The sequence below is a fragment of the Manduca sexta genome, chromosome 23 (assembly GCF_014839805.1).
Source record: "Manduca sexta isolate Smith_Timp_Sample1 chromosome 23, JHU_Msex_v1.0, whole genome shotgun sequence".
Taxonomy (NCBI): Eukaryota; Metazoa; Arthropoda; class Insecta; order Lepidoptera; family Sphingidae; genus Manduca; species Manduca sexta.
Window position 1 is genome coordinate 5,565,812 of NC_051137.1, and position 16,771 is coordinate 5,582,582.

A 16,771-nucleotide genomic window follows, 5' to 3' on the forward strand; every position below is an offset into this window, starting at 1 on the left:
ATTAAATTCTTTATTCAGCCTGGTAATAAGAATTGTAGTTTCAGTGGAAGGCCCGATACGATATCGACGGGGAAATTGCATTTGTATACGTTATATAATTCAATACAAAACCTTTTAGACTGGTTGGAGTTGCTGCCATAAAGTTAATTCTCCAGGTAGGCGCTCGGCCGTTGCTCAGCGAGCGATCTAATCATAAATTTAATATTCGATCCACTCTGAAAATACGCTGCATCGTAGATTCTACCGAAAATGCAGCGGCGAGCGGACCGTTAAGAAAATATCTTAGTCAAATATAACAAAGGATTATGGATGGGTTTATAATTAGTTGGAATTAACGTAGACGTATCAGTTAACTGTATCGTTGTATATGATGAAGAGATAACATAATTATTATATCTAAATTTAATTTAATTCACTGTTATTATATTACTAATTAAAATTAGGAGTGATTTCATTAGTTTATATACAAATAGCTTATGCACGCGGCCTTTGCTTGTATAAAAGAGTTATGGATTTCAGGATAAAAGTTCCGCTATATATTTCCGATGTCTTTCCCAGTGTCTCAAACTGTCTCCATACAATACGTACAATACATACGTTACAATACATACATACGTTCGGTAGTTTTTAAGTTTATCGCATTCAGACAGACAGACACGACGGGGAACTTTGTTTTACAATATGTAAGGATTGATAGCAAGTAAATATATCTTAATTGGCGCCCTTTACACAAGAAATCCGATAAAATAATTTGAATGTAGTCAACGTCCTCAAGGTTCAGTGATATTTAACTAAATTAAATTCTAATAATAGCTCGAACACGCCAACACCTACGCCACATCCCGTATTGGATGTCTTCACAGCAATGGATTAGAGCGAACCAGTGGTTTGGAAAACGAGCGCCGGTTCTACATAACTAAATGGAAAATTTTTACTTAACTTGGCACGTGCTCGGGCAAAAATATGTCAAAAAAAATATTTTACTTTATAATTATACATTTTATCCGTAGAGATAATTCAGCGTACAGTTTCCGGCGTAGGCTGGGAGAAGGCGTGATTTTTACGTGACTTGCAAGGATTCCCTCCTTGGCATCATCTCCTAAATGACAACTACTGCAAATTCCCAACAAATTTGCCTTTACTAGTATATGGAGAAAGCAAACGAACCCATGATGTTATTCTACAGCTTTGAGGAATAACCTTGAGGTTTCTGAACATGTGAATATCGACGACCATTGTATCCCAGCAACATATGACTAGATATGACCATTACTCCTAGCATCTTTCTTGAATATTTCTGTATTATAAATATCATTTAATTCGCTCTTTTCAATTCAGTTTCATTTATCTACCTTATCTACTCCCAAAGTGTACTCCATCATTCTTTGTTTATGTATTCAAACGTCATTCATGCTATATATTTTTAAGCCAACGAAATAAACAAGCTGATGGCTAGCGCTGCAGAACGAAACTTTGTTCAATATTCAGTAATATTGTCACGTTTTCAGCAATAAATCATTTTTAGTGCTCCATTTTTATCCAACAGAAACTCAGTTATGTGGCATAGTAAATATTGTCCGAGATATATGAAAATGCATGTTATTTTCCTAGTGGCGTGGCATAATTTAGGCAATTAGGTCAATTAAATAACTTTCATCGCATTCAAATGAATTATGGATTAAGCAATATAACAAGAAACCAAATTTAAAATGATTAGCCGTCTCATCATTTAACCTTAAAAGACAGTATAACAATCACGTATAAGTATTATGAACAAATATCTTTATAAGTCTTTTTAAAAAATATAAAATTAACCCTGATTGAGTGACAGCGTGCAGCTTAAACAGCTACCTCTAGAAAGGTAAATTAATACATACAAAAAATATTTAAAAATGCATTCCGTTAAGCACTCCGTGAACTATCATGCTTCATACCGGACTCTTAATACTTATCACAGTTTACCTCACTTCGGCCAAAATTGTACATTAGACGGTGGTCAAAACAATTTGTTTATTGAGACATGGATAACCGATTGACGAAATATTTTTATGAAAGATATTTATATTATAGATATGATTTTTTTTAGATATTTATATTTTCGTCCATGTATATTTTTCTTTTCGAGTGTTATAATTTGGGACAATCTTTATACACAGACATTTATAACAAGTCCAAACCCTTCACATCTGCGCTGATGTTCCTGTCATCGGCATTCTCGGGAAAGCTCTTGCGATACGCTATACATATCAATCGTTGATGCCTATCCATAATGAACTGAGATAATGCATGCCATGCAAATCTGTTGATAATCACGCGTGCACGTCAACCAAACGGTATGATAAAAATTAGAAGGAATTGTGAATCAACTGCTAGTACGTACTTAGTTTGTATTTAATTCGCATCAATCGATACAACGGTCATGCATGATTATGCCGCATGATCGTCTACGGAGTGCTTAAGAGATCAATTTCCAGTAGGCACACAACTACCTAATAAAAATAAATGTATACCAGGCGAGTAATTATTAAAGGTTTTTGCTTAAAAATAAAAAAGTATAAAATATTGTATAACACGAGATGTAAGAAAGATATGTGATCATCTGTGTTTATTGACAGACAGTAAGCTTTTAGGAAGTAAAACAACACAGTAAAACACGACGTATCGTAGAGCATTTATGACGTCACTGGAGCACGGGGATGCCGGGCTGCCTGGAGGGAGGGGGGGGGGGAGCGGCAGGGGTTCAAGGGCGAGAATGTGGGTCAGTGGGACACGGAGCATGTTGAACTAGCAGCCGTATTCCGTCTACCGGTTTACTACCTCATCAGTTTGTTATTCCATTTCCAGTATTCATTGTGACAATTTTACCCACTGTGCGGTACTAGCCTGCGAACGGAACATTAAGAATGTATTTCAATTATTCAACATTGCGATGCCGATAGCTTGTTTCCCCATTGCCATTTCTGCCTTTTCATTCCGGTCGGTTTGAATTTGCGTAGCTTATATATTTTAAAATTTATAAACTACAAATTTCTTGACGATACGGATGTGTTTTATGCCAAAACAATTTTATACATGTATTTCAAATATAATTGCTACATATACAACGTTTGCCTTTAAACGTTCACCGCCATTGAGACAAATTGAATTTGAGATAACGATTTGGACGCCGCCGCGCCGCGCCAGCTCGAGCTAAACTTGAGTCTAGATTCTAGATTTTTGATGAGATTATCAGCAGGCAATACCTACATAGCCTGCGGTAAAACAAACATTTAACAATATACTTTATAAAAGAAAATGTTACTTTCAATTGTTCTTTCTTTTCTGTTATTTGACGATTGTTCTGATATTTTGTATGATTCAAAAAACATTTGAGCAGTTAAGTATTTGATACAAAATAGTTCCCTTATACATACATTTTGAAAATGTGCACAATTTGAAGACTATGGAATATCGCTAACCGTAAGTCTGTCAAACGCCTACAAAAATATTACTTAAGAGCTCGTAAATAACGGTTTAGTACGACGATTCCCAGCCGCGACGCCGCGCTGTCTTAACGTTGCATTGACATCGTTGGACAACATCTCGACTCAATGGTTTTATCACTGCTTGAGTGCCCTGATCGCGTCACCGCCACTACTTCTGTGCATAAAAAACACACGAACCCTCGGTTCCTGTAACTGTGATTGTTTAACCACAATCAAAAGAATCGAGCGTTTGTGTCCTATATCAGCCCACATTCTGGTTTTAATAATCCTCATCAACAGCGACATGATGTTCACTGCTGAAAATAAATAAACCTCCCCTGAAGGTAAGGTTAATGAAGTGTCTAAAACCTTCCACGCATAATTATTATTTACTAGTGGTAGGTGTCTCATATGTGAGAGTCTGCTAATAAAACTTAACACCTCATGTCTCAGGATGGCAATCGCAGTGGAATACCAAACAATACCAAAGTATTATTAATTACAAATAATTGAAGATGTTGGATTATGTAACTACTGTTTATGCGCGGTCATATCGCTTACCATCAGACGAACAGTAAGCTCGTCCTGCCATTCAATGCAATAAAAAAAAAATCGGTTAATGATACGTTTTACTATCAGGCGAGTTTCATGCTCGTCCCGTCACTCAGTTTTATAAACAAAGTCAGTGTTGTACCTTATACTAAATAGTCCTCTGTAATATGATATGTTTGCTCTCTCTTAAATTTCTACAGCACTGTCATCCAGGCTGTCTCGGCAATATTTTTATTGCTGGCCTTCCTTTTTTTGTCCAAACGTTCCAGTCAACAGCTATTTCCCTCCAGTCTGCATCATATGCATTCAGATCTATGCGTCCTATCCGCTTACGTGGTTACCCAGTTCTTTTAAATTTTCACATCATATGCTCCTACACCTACTATGCAGGTTATTCGATTTATAAGATATTAAATAAACACATGGACGCTGTCTAATGAGCCGGCCAAAGTTTTCTGCTTCCGTGCACATTTTCCACATGACCGACCAAAGTCCAAGCATATCAAAGAAGCCCTTTTAAGTAAATTAAAGGAACACCTTTCTGTTTTGTTCCAAAAGAATTAACTTTGATTCACAAAATAAATAATTTGTTAAGCCAGCCGCTATAGAGCCTTGACGTCATTGCCAAACGAAATGTACAAGGCATATAATACCTTAAATGTAATAAGACAATAAGGTATTGATTTACTAAAATAATATTCTTTGAGGATTCAGTGCAATAGACCAGCCGAAACATATAATAGTCCTATACCGTGCCATCTATCTTTGAGACCGCCTGGACGTAATGAAATGAATGTGTGAACACACATAATTAAAACCAAGCTTACGATTTAAACTTAGTATAATAACACATATCTCTAAAAGAAGAAACCTAGGTGCTTCTAATTACTTAGAAATATTTTTATTTATCTTACGCCTACATAATTGCAGTGTGATCCCTCTGGCGTGTCGGATATTTGCGCAAAATATTATTCCTTTTAAAGAAAACGCCTACAAGCCTTTTCCAAGCAATATCCCCACTCATTACATGTTGGAGGTGCTTCTGAACTTTAAAAGGAATATTTTTCAGCTACAATTTCAGACTCAAATATAAATTTATTCAAAGGTTTAGGATATTAAAATACAAAGACGTTAAACAATATAAGTAAATTACTATAAGTATAAATCTGATTCTTGTGAAAGCATTAGTTACTCAAATTAAACATTTAGAAAAAAAATCATATACAATGTTTTGCAGTCTTCAAATAAAGGTTATCAATAATAAGTTAGACTTATAAATAAAGAAATAGTTCCATTGATGGTCTACATTATTTTAAAATCTTCATAAAATAATTTCATGAAAAAAACTAATCAGGTAAAAACAAACAAATGACAGTTTTTTAAATTCAAATATACCCATTGAATGCATTTATTAATTTGAATTTGGAATTCTTAACCAAAGAGTAAATATTTTAAACCAAAGTGGCCAGTACGACAAAATGGCAATTTTATATCTAAGGACCGAATAATAAAAAAAAATTAAAAAAAATCATAGTATGTTTTTGAATTATGACACAAAAAAATAGAAAACATGGATGGTAAACCTTGTTCCTAATATATAAATTTGTTATTTATCCGCATATAAATTTATTTAAGGATGACTGTATGAGTTATACGAATTTATTGAACACATACATGTGGCACGTCGAAGCTATCGATTTCAGGTCAGTCCATTGAGAACGGATTATCTGCGGCTATTGTAAGAGCCGCTTAATCTCCACGATCAGATAAAGTAAGGTAAAACACAATATCCAATGAAAGCCGTCGCATACATACATAACAACATTCATTGTAATACGAAAAGTGCCTATCATTTTCGGATTTCTTCGCGGTTTTCATATTATAATTTTCTCCCGACATTTCGAGGACTTTTTGATTTTTCAAAACCTTAGTCCGCTCGTGACCACTAAGGCTGCAAAGTCTTCGAAACGTGGGGAGAAAATTGTAATATTAAATCCGCGATAAATTCCGAAAAATACCTTAATTTTAATGTATAGCATTCGCATAAACCAGAATATGAATGATGAATAAGAAATCAATATTATTAAGTATCAATATGAAAATCTAAATTATTAAATAATTGTAATTGCAATTGTATTTTTACGTCCATGCAATAGTCACCCCAGAAACAAATAAAAAAACAATTTAAAAACGTACAAAAAATGTAACTGATAAAAACACAAATAGACCCCAGGTTTATAACACTGTCTCTTACAAATGTTACGTTATGAAAAAAATATACCTGGCATCTGTGTCTGTACTCAATATATAAATAAATAATAACTAGAGTGAGTGTAAAATAGAATAATATAAGCACAAGAGATGAAAAAAAGCCGTTGCCAAAGACGTAAATAGGTACAAAGTTGCTCGATCTTATTCCTCAAGTCTACTTAATATTACTTTATCTATTTTCAAGGAAGTATAATCAGCCTTCAGACGAACTAAATCGGATCAGAAGCCTTTTGTAATTCACTTATACTTCGCCCAGATATTTATAGATTCAAGGATATTAGATATATCTTCAGCTACTTAGTTTTGCTTACGTGTAAGAAATTTAGTCCTGTTGCTGGTAAACATGGAGCATTATTTTTTGACATCAAACCGTATAATTAAAGACAATAAGGACGATCCTCACTATAAAACAGTGCTTGATATTTGGTGGCAAATTATGACAATCTTTTATTTAGATGCTCAGGATTCCTAACGTGGATATCAAAAGTCTAAGTCCATTATAGTATTATAAATATATTATCAGTCATATAATGGTATGGTATAATGATTAGTTTATTTTTAAAAAGGTTGCCTAAAATTTCACTACTCAAAATAAATGTGTAATAATACTGCTGTAATAAATTTCCATACGTATAAATCTAAATATAAATAACATTTCTTGGTAACTCCGTTATTAATTTATTCCTGTAAACAACACACAACCTCTACGTTCGTATTAAGATAAAGGAACCCATAATTTGTTGTATGCTACGGGTTGTTCCGACAAGAAGGCAATTTTAGCCCGTAACATCTCGGAAAACAGAATGTATTGCGGCAAAAAGGGTTCAACATTCTCCAAATCTAGCGATGTAGAAAGTTACTTGTATCCTTTTTATACATAACACCGAGTTAAATACAAATATTTTTTACTTTATATTACTTTAACGGAGTTCTTTACATTACATTTTATTTGCGAAAAAAATCGGTAAATATATATAAAAATTTTGGAATTATATTATTGTGGTATAAATCTGTACTATTATATAAAGCTGAAGAGTTTGTTTGTTTGAACGCGCTAATCTCAGGAACTACCAGTTCAAACTGAAAAATTCTTTTTGTGTTAGATAGCCCTTTATTCGTGGAGTGTTATAGGCTATTTATCATCACGCTATACCCAATAGGAGCGGAGCAGTAATGGCTAATCTCAGGAACTACTGGATCGAACTGAAAAAATATTTTTATGTTGGATAGCCCTTTGTTCGTAGAGTGCTATAGGCTATATATCATCACGCTATGACCAATAGGAGCAGAGCAATAATGAAACATGTTGCAAAAACGGGGAAAATTTATTAGTTTTGAGAGCTTCTGTTGCGTGCGCTGCGTAAACGGTTAAAGTTATGCACCAATGATGTATGACGGGATTGTTCCTCTTAAAAAGTTCTACAAAAATATATTATAAAACAAAGTCCCCCGCTGTATCTGTTTGCCTGAACGTGTTAAACTCAAAAACTACCTAACGTATTAGGATAAAATTTGGTATGGAGACAGTTTGAGACCCTGGGAAAAACATAGGCTCCCGGGAAAATATATAGCGTGACTTTAATAACGGAAAACTTTAGCCCGAAAAACTTTATAACGCGGGCGGAGCCGCGAGCAAAAGCTAATACATATTATAAAACAAAGTTCCCTTGTCTGTCTGTAGGCTATCGATTTTCTCAAAATCTACTGAACAGATTTCTATGTAATTTAGTATAGAGATAGTTTAAGATCCCGTGAAGATTATAGGCTACCTTCTATCCTGGGAAAATATATAACGGGGCTTTTATTCCGGAAAACTTCTTCACGCGCGCGAAGCCGCGAGCAACAGCTAGTATTTTATAAAAGTAAGTACCATTGAATTTCAATGTTAGTATAATACCTTAAATATAAGTGGATATCTGCAAATATAGTAATATACACATAATAACATGATGTTGGAAACCGAAATTTTCCCAACAAGAATAACTATTTCAACCGAAATGTATTGGAATTTAACCAGCCAATAGCTAAATATTTACACGAGTCCATAACGCAATATCAAAAACCTAACCTAAAGTACAGAGAAGAAAATTGTATTGTATTTTGTTTGATATTTCAATATGTGTTTATGCAGGCCATTGTTTTAGATGTCATTCATTTCTTCACTCTCGTAATAGTTATATTTTGGATTCTATTTCTTTGTTCAATATAAACGTAGTTTCTTTGTTTAGATATAAGTGCTTTAAATAGATTGTCGCATAGAAACAAAAAAATACGAGGACCGCAACGAAGTTCGTAAATATATTATTCGTTTACTGAGCTCTACCCGCAATTTGTACCTACCTGAATTTTATGTATCTGAGTTTTTTCTTATCAGTCAACTTCAGGTCAACCACCATAGTAAGTTCAGTCACCAGTCCATTGTAAAATGTCGCCCGGCGATATATGCTGTATAATGTATATCCTCACTGCCGCTATAATTCTTCAAAATTTCTGGTTTCAACAATGCCGAAGGAGACCACCAAGCTTTGTTTCCATAAATTAGCACACGTAATAACTAAAGATTAAAACTAGATAAGGTAAAGTACTTTTTCAGATTTACTTTTTAGAGTTCCGTGTCATGAAAGGAACAATTTCTCGGCCGTTTGTCTATCAAGACCGTTTGTTTCTGGAACGCATAGAGCTTGAGCTCAAAAGATATAACTGTTTATGTTGCAAATGTTAACCTAGAATCACGAAATTGGGCAAGAAGCAATGTTTTACAGGACATGTAAAAGAAAAATGTGAAAATCGTAATACATACTTTAATAACAAAAAAAACGAATTTGCTATTATAAAATTATTATTTATTATTATTTTATTATATTTTGTATTATTTGCGATTGGTTCAATACCCGCGTCTAAGAACCAAACGGCAAAGTTAAGGTTGTCAAGTATGAACTTATTACTCCCTCTCTCGCTCGCATTTGTCTGTTTTTTTATTGATTATTAGCATAGTGTACACCAATACATAGCATACACCATGATAGAGAAGATAGATCGTGTTTTGAACACCGTTTCATGCAGCTGAAATATCAAAATAATAATATTATGTTTCATATCATCCTAATATGGCCAAAATATTATGAATCGTAAATGCACTTTTTAAGAAAATATTCTCATTTTTAATAATACAATCCCAACAATAAGAACTTATAAAAATACCCAACGTAATAATGCCTAGGCAAATTATCTAGATAAAACAAAAAGCAATTGAGTCAAATAAATTCTTCCCAAATTACGATTGTTTCACTCTTCGTGTCCATTTAAGCGTGAACGTTCCATTAATTCTTTTTTCTATTAAAGCCAATGTGACAGAAAGTTCACAAACGAATCGAACAAATACGTGACCGGATGAAATGGGATAAGACTTGACGTCACATGCCACCGCGCACATGCGATCAACAAAAACGAGGCTAATCATTTCCACTTTTGTTCATCTGGTTATGGGAAAATTAAATTCGTGTTCAATAAAATGGGCACGATTTGATTAATTTTATTTGCCGTTGGATCATAATTTACTTTTTTTTAAATTAAAATTAAACATTTTAGATATAGATACATACGAAATCTACTCACAATTTTTATTTATCCGTACAACGTTAGATTTAAAACTACCGTCGATTAGTCTGTGATTTCTTTATGATTAACATACCCACACTAGAAGGTCTTACCCTCCGTACACTAGGATAATAGAGCAATATCAAACTTATACCACAACACAATAGACGTAACAACAACGTAGTACTTAAATTAAATTAACGATAAAAATAGTTATTTCTACAATGTAAACTGTTATACGAGAATTCCCTTTTATCGTTCTTGTTAGCATTATGGTGGTTGGTCAACATCAATAATTTAGTTTCAACAGCGAGCGAACTCTTCATTGAAACGTTTTAAAAAATAAAACGACAGAAAGGTTTAAAATTCCCGTGGCGGTATTTTATTCAGCGGAATTAAATTTTCTGACACATTTCGTGACATTCAGAATGGTTAACTTTTTTAAATAAATACCGGAAAATATTGGCGTTAAATGTAATGCGCTGGGTTATACAATAAATTTATGTCCATAAAGTATAACTGCATATATAGCGTGGAGACAAACAAACCTTTAATATTGTTTGTTAACCAAAATAGAACACACTCGCACCATTCGTAGACGTAACAAGATTGCCGGTTATTGTTAGTTTACACTGCTCACAAAGCCTTTGTCCTAAATAAGGCTGTTAAACATGGTGATTTATGATCTTGAGGCACATAGCGAGCTTATTGTTTATTCAATTTGATGTTATTTGACATACAACTATAATACTCAAATACATGCAAACATGTAATGCTGATTCATATAAAAAAGAGATGATTTCAAAAGTATTAAAATAAAAGTAAGGTGACGGTACCTTTAAAGGCCCACTTAATCTTAAAAGCTTCATAAAACCCTGTTTACGAAAATATAAAGAATAATCTTTAATAAAAATGCAACATATTATTTTTTTATAAAAAAGGAACTAACAACAAATCGTAATAATTATGTATATTACCACAACATACAAAAATACTAAAAACGTGGATGGCGGGCCTTGTTAGGAACCATGTTTTTTTCGGTCACTTATTACAATACGCTTGTCATATACAATAACAAAATTCTCTCCATTATTACAATTATGTTAAGAATAATAAATTCTCGAACTTAAGAAAAAAGTTGGCTGTTCTTTTCCCACGTGAATTTAATATTAATCTCGGATTACAAGAATAATTTCAGTAAAGCAGCATGTTCTTTTAGCACGTACGATGCTCATTGATATTCCACACAATTATTAATCCTTGGTATGCCCTGAATTCACTTACACCCAACCTCACTCACTGATGAATATTAAGTACCTGACTTATTTGTAATCTACGTATTAACACTACTAAAATTACTCTATCAAAATAAATAATTTGTAATTCTAATTTAAAATCATTTTTTTGTGTATAGTGATATATTTATAATTATAATGCAGTTATTATTAGTACCTGCCAATGTAAAATTATTGGATTTTATTTAGAAATATCATCCCTTAAAGTAATTTACACAATCGTATTTATTCCCGAAGGGATATGCAGAGGCGCAACCAGGGCAGGTGCCCTGGTTTATTTCACAATTAATTTAATAGTTAATTAATAGTTTATATTGGTTTCTTAAAACAACTTTCAATATTGGTTGTCAACATTAAATTCTATATACCCACAACACGTTTTCTTTTATATTTTTTTTTATTGCTGCTTGAATGACGAGCCGAGCTTACCTTACGCGTGATGGTAAGCGATACGACCACCCATAAACAGTAGAAACACCATTCAAACCCTTGAATTAAAAAGTATTGTTTGGTATTCCACTGTGCTCGCTATCCTGATCCATGAGATGTTAAGTCTCATTATGTCCAGTAGTTACACTGGCTACAATGTCGTTCAAATCTGCACACAACAGTGACTACACACTGCTGCTTGGCGGCCGAAGTAGACATTGCAGTGATACCTACCCAAACGAACTCTCTGATATAGAGACCTACCACCATTAAGAATATCGAAAATAATTTAATGAAATACGGCTATAATGCAACCTGACTTCACAAAACTATATAGAACGGCTTCATTACGAGAAGAACGAAGAAAGCTTTCAAGCCATCACAGAACTGAATACTAAATTAGTTCGCATGGTTAAGATCCTTTAAATATTTCCGTCTAAATTTATCGTTTGATCGCGACTGTGAATACCTGAATACATAAACGAATACCGAACCCGCCATTAACTGCTTTGTTTATTATCCCATCTTTAGAACCTAAAGAAAGGGTTGAACACGTTTGCACATTACATATTTCTTTCTTACTATTTTCCAAAGATAAACTAGCAACTTACCTACTTATACTGTAATTTCGTACATTTAAAATCAATTTAATATGGTTCCACATGTTTCGTGTCATTTTATTTTCAAGCCTAAACAGGAACATATAAAACCTGCTTCGAGGGTATCATTTTTGCTTTTTCGTTTAAAAGTTAACATTGTCAGTATAAAAAATCTGTTCCATATTTTACCACAACGTAGTGAGGTTTTTAATTTCTTGGTCCAGCTATACTTTAATCTAATAAATTCCATACTCTCGCATCCTTAACACTGTTTCTTTTAAAAATTAAAATTATACAAAAAACAAACAGCGAAATTTAAACAATCTTTTTACACTATAATATATTATTTACTTTTTAATAATTCGAATATAACTTATCATTATAAAAATCCCATATACTCTTTGCCATTTACCTTGGGTATCCAAGAGGAAATCGGTGCGTTTATTTGCGCTAAATTTATAATTTGATATATATTTGAATACCTTAAGATACGCAAGTCTATTTTTATACATACCTTTAAAAGAAATACGAAATATATGTTATCATTATCCTCATAGCTCATCTGGTTTATCTCACTGCGGCTAAAAACTATAATCTGCGTCTTTGGCCTTACATTGATTTCTAATAAGTACCTATAGTGTAATATCATATATGTATATAGAGTTATATAAAAATTATAACTACGAAAAAAGCGAATTATAACTTTCCAAGTGGCGGTTGCGTTTTTTAAATCATTTATTTCAAATACTTCGTACAGCATTCATATAACTGAAACAAGATTTATAAAATTAAAAAAGCTCATATATGATAACTATAAAAGACTTAATGTACGAAAACATCATGCATTCCATTCATTTTTAATTTGTCGTATAAACGCAACTCTAGCACCATTATTACTCAACCTTAAATACGACGAGACGCTCGCAAAACGCTAAATAACATTTCGCGAACAAAAAAATTGCATGAAATTTCTTGAAGAATTTTTTCAAGATACAAGAAAATCCTTTTTGGCCGTCTCAAAAGGCGAATGTGGCCCGGTTTACAACGGGTGCACATTGCTAAGAAGTCGTAAAGGGGCTTGAGGGTAATGGCCAGTAAATTTTTACTACTCCAACACAGGGGACATAAAAAAATCAAATAAGCCGACTGATAGGTCACGGTACGACAAATTACACTAGTATGATAGTTTATGGTAACGTAAGGCATTGTTTGAGTTTTTCCTTAATGAAAGCATCATTATTTACTTTTTCATGATAAAACATAGCTTAAATAATATTCTAATTGAGGACTTAATCTATTTGTGTGCCAAATTTCATCAAAATCCGTTTAACGGTTTACTTCTAACAAAAATTCATATATCTTCACGAACTGTCGTATTTACAAAAATAATTATTAGTGGTAGAAAAATGATGGTCTAAGGTACTACGTATGTAGTACGGACGATGTTTTAACATTAATAGCATAGCAGTTCTAAAAGTTTAACACTTGTATGGGACGTCAGCACTGTTGTCAATTCTGCGGTATGAGCATGAGTTTATAAATTTATTAGGTAGGAAATTTGGGCTAAGTTTTAATATTTACCAATGACGAAGTGTCCATATAATCCGATTGCTACCGGCTTTCGTTTTAGGTTTTCTTTATGTTCGTCTTCGTTTTTTTTCTATTAAATTGGCCGCGATATGTTAACTAAGTCATTATATTTCATGGCATCGGGTGACCTTATTAAAAATTTAAATTTCAATTCCACTGATATTTACATGAAGAAACCCTAATATAACAATAACCTACGCCCGTATATATTACCTACGCATTTCAAAGGACATACAGTGATGAAGACATCACTGTATGTCCTTTGAAATGCGTAAATATTACGAAATGAAATTCGGTTAATAACGTAAGAACGTTATTAACCGAATTTCAAGAACAATTTCCTGTCCCAGATGAATCTTATAAAGCCATAAAACGTTTCGTCTAACATCTTCATTCTTTAACGCGAATTAAATTGCTATATTTCCGACTCAATTTTAATTACTGCATCACGTCCTCTGTGTCAAATGGGGCAATTTAGTTTACTGTAATAATATTTGTGGCTTTTTCAATTTATTACTAGACTGAGGTGAATGGAATTATCGCGAGGTCGTGTTATATTTTGTTCAATATTAAATTGAAGCAATCATAACATGTTTTAAAAGCATAACACAGAATAAAAGTAAAAATTCAGACCTGTTTTGAGAGTAAGTTTGCTCTGTATCACATAAAGGGACGCAAACTCGTTTGACGTATCCTAAACGGTAGAACTTCGTACTACGCGTTCAATTGTAGAGACATGGAATGGGCAAGTAACTCCTAGATATATCTTATATTCCCTCCCTCAAATATCATACTTTAGTGTAAAATAATTGGCAGCCATTTTAATGTATGGAACGTGATAGCCAGGACCCGAGCAAAATGGCCGAGGGCTAAATTATTGCATCGGTCGGTTGCGTGCGCGCCGCTCCCCGACTACACGCGACTGCCAAGCGTGCGACACGTCAAACATTAATGATAAAGTAATGAGCTCGTTAAAATATAACTGCATGTCATTTGATTTACATATTTTGATAGCTTCGTGCTTAAACACAAACCTTCCTGTGAAAATCGTTTTTGAAACTCACCAGTCTTGCCTTCAGTCATTACCTACTTACCAATTTAACAAAATAACGATATAAAAATATGATCCACGTGTGTTCAAATATATATTTCAAACCCATAACATGCTATATAACCTATACCTCAAAAAGTAATCAATTTATATAATACACTTTTAAAAGGAAATCACCCTCAAAACAAAAGAAGAAACCCTTTGAGCGTCTAATGTTGACATAATTAACACTTATTCAGCTACCATGTTATGAACCTACGATGAAATGAGTATTCTTGTAATGTAAATTGAGCGTAATTATTGTTTTGGCTGCAATGAAAATTATTCCGCCAGGTTCGCTGAAAATATCCGGACACGCAATTGAAAGGCACAGCGCTGAATAATACAATTATATGAACGTGGCACAAAGACCCTGACTATGGAAAAATAATGACGGAAAAATATCCTTTTTTACATTTAATCCTTTTTCTATAGTGTTACAGTTTTAAACCGCGTTATCTTTTACTTGAAGGGTTATTTGAATAGATAAAATATGGGTACTAGATTTACTTTATTACTCTACAATCGTAACATTTTAAGACCTATAAACTCAGCAATATTAATAGATAATATTCTAAACGGAATCTCCCAAAATGTAAATTTATTTTAGTTTTCATTAAATAATGAAATCCGTGTTCCATACTTCAACTCGATGTTTCTTTCAGACATTGGAATTTTCAAATTTAACCTACGTAAATATTATTATTGTATCAAAATTCTAGCTCCTTAATATAAAATTATATTCATCTATTCTCATTCTGTATATGTACTGTTCTTGAAAAAGGTTTACATAAAATATTACCTACGAAGAGCATCGTATGAAAATACAGGCTCGAATGAATCCGTCTGAAACAATATTGACAGTGCACTTCGGAATTTGCGATTCTATATTGACTGGAAACGACTACATATCCTCTGGGAACTGGCGCTTCAGGAAAAGTAAACTAAAACATAATTCTTTTTGTAACATCAAATCAAAACTTAACCATAACATTGAACTAAGCTGTTGTTGCGTGATAGGCGTAATAGTAATTTTTTTACCCAGTCTAGCTGGGTAACAAGACATTATTACTGAACATAAATCTATTAATATGTCTTGTAGCTTAGTGGGTGTGCCATAATCAGATTGCGGCATTCGTAGAGCTTCGCTACGAGCGGACTTCGGCCGCTCCCACTACACAAAACATTACCAATAGGTAATAAGTTTAAAATGTCTTCTTGGACTTCTTTTATAGTCCATCGTGTGTACTTATTTACTTATTTTTATGAAAAATGTTATTTGGTGTATTGCTATCTCAAGGTATAACGTAAAATAAACACGGTCTTTGATGAGTGAAGTTATCACTTTTCTAAATGAAACTGACGAAATATATATTTTCCATTTTATTTCCTTGACATATAGCAGCCTGTTAAGCACTGCATTTTAATCGAATCGAGCTGCTCCTTACCTTATTATTTCATTTTTCGTTTGTCAGCACCGCTCCACATGTTACTCGGCGGTCAGCGAGCGAGGCTGTCACATGTCTGTGCGGCTCGGCTCCGTGAGTCCAGGTCGCACACGCGGCACCACCACTGCACTTGCACCCGGCACTGGGCTACAAAGTCCGTACGTCCGTATGCCAGTCGAGCTGGAGGTCGCGCGTGTGTTTATTGTTGTGTGGCGGGCGGCGGGCGGCGGCGTCGGACCGGCGGCACCGGCGGCAGCTGTCGGAGCGAGTGGCGCGTGGTGTGGAGGTGCGTGGTGGCGCGGCGACGGGCCGGCTCGGCGCGGGGCGCGGCGCGCGCACCCCGCTCGGCGCCCGCTCGATACACTGGCCATGAAATATCACCCGAAACACTGTCAACCTGTGGCAGCACGCAGGTGCTGAGCTACTTCGCCAGGCG

The 16,771-nt window shown here is 34.1% G+C and overlaps 1 protein-coding gene across 1 annotated transcript in view; it reads right to left on the reverse strand.

Moving 5' to 3' along the window:
- The window catches only part of LOC115448269 (whirlin), a 72,947-nt gene extending 56,514 nt beyond the window's left edge, over window positions 1-16,433 (reverse strand). The window contains exon 1 of the mRNA XM_037441699.1: window positions 16,336-16,433. The gene's annotated coding sequence lies outside the window, so the exon portion shown is untranslated. The remainder of the gene's footprint in view (window positions 1-16,335) is intronic.
- Window positions 16,434-16,771: the final 338 nt, after the last annotated feature.